The 1583-nt window shown below is 50.2% G+C and overlaps 1 pseudogene; it reads right to left on the bottom strand.

Moving 5' to 3' along the window:
* Positions 1-998: 998 nt before the first annotated feature.
* On the bottom strand, positions 999-1583 carry LOC137760932 (protein TEX261 pseudogene; annotated as a pseudogene).

Raw genomic sequence — 1583 nt, 5'->3', positions numbered from 1 at the left:
GAAGCCACCTCAAAGAGAAGCCCGCGCACCGCAAGAAAGAGTAGCCCCCCCCGCTGGCCGCAACCAGAAAAAGTGCACGCAGCAACGAACACCCAATGCAGCCAAAAATAAAAAAATAAATTTATTAAAAAAAAAAAGAAAAGCAGAGCACAGACAGGGTGGAAAATTCCAGATACCCATTACTCCCCTATGAAAGCAATGATCTCTTACTGGTTTTTTTTTAAACTATTATTACTTTTCAGTTACATAAGAAATATACATTCATCGTTTAAAAAAAAAAAAAGGCAGAAACAATAAAAAGTACAGCTTATTTCCAACACCAAGCAAAGACCATTAACATTTTGAAGTATTTACCCTCACACCATTTTCTCTATAGAACATGTTTTATAAAAAATAGCACACCAGGGAATTCCCTGGTGGTCCAGTGGTTAGGACTCACGCTTCCACTGCAGGGGACAGTTTCTTTCTTTCTTTCTTTTCTTTTTTTTTTCAGGGTATTAAGGCAAACAGGGCCACCTAGAATCTTTATTCAAATGGGAATCAGCACTTGGACAGAAATCACAGTTCAACAGCGAAAACTTTCTCTTGCAAGTGCTAAGCCACGGCCCCTCCCCACGGCCATAGCCATTATCCCTGTCTGCTCTCCAGCTTCACGGCCCCTTGCCTGCCCTGGCTGAGCCAGAACTCCTGACCCATCACAGGAGGGGGCGGGAGGGCCACAGGAGCTCAGCTTCTGCACACCCAGATGGACCATGGCCTCCTGGCTAAGCAGGCACCGCATCCTCCCTGGCGCCCTCTGAGGTCTCAGCCTCTGGCAGCATCAGATCTGAGCCAAGCTGAGCCTCCTGAGGACGGTGGGGATGGGGGCTTCCGGGGGAGTCGAGGGAAGGAGGGCCAGGGCTGGGGAAATGTGCCTTCCAGCTCCCGGCCCCCACCTAGTGCAGAGGCCCAGGGGCCTGACTCTCCTGATCTTGCCCCAGCATCCCCTCCGCAGAAAGTCAGTATATCTTCTGCCGACTGGGTAGAATGGCCTCTTTGATGAAGGAGAAGACAACCAGGATCCCTAAGCGTTTGCCTCGCTCGCCTTTGGTGAAGTAATTGGAGACCACATCATCTCCAGGCTGCATGGTTGCAGGCAGGACGTTCTCCCCAGCCGACGGTGACACAAAGAACACAAACGGGATTATCCACAGACAGAAAGTGAAATAGGCCAGGACCTCTGAGAAAGGATAATATTCCTCTGCAAAAAACTGAAACGCTAGGTAATGATTCACCACCACTAGCCCGCACGACAGGATGAAGTTAGGCGAGGTGAGCATGATGAAGGGGAAGGTCTGGAGGAGGCCAAAGTAGACCAGGTAGGCCAGGAAGAGGCCCACGCCAATCATGTAGGTGGGGAAGCGCTCAAAAACGTAGAGGCCAATCAGCACAGCTGTGGAGAACCAGACCCTATATTCTATGATCCTGCTGGTGGCCACTGTGTATTCTTCTATCAATTCTGCCAGGTAATAGAGTCTGGCTGCGATGGCCAGCGTGATGAAGGCCACCTGGATGAAGAGCGACAGCCAGCTCAGCACATACAT

Source organism: Eschrichtius robustus, chromosome 3, assembly GCF_028021215.1.
Source record: "Eschrichtius robustus isolate mEscRob2 chromosome 3, mEscRob2.pri, whole genome shotgun sequence".
In the NCBI taxonomy this organism is placed as follows: Eukaryota; Metazoa; Chordata; class Mammalia; order Artiodactyla; family Eschrichtiidae; genus Eschrichtius; species Eschrichtius robustus.
The sequence above is the reverse complement of the archived record's forward strand: the minus strand, read 5'-3'. Positions and strand labels throughout refer to the sequence as shown.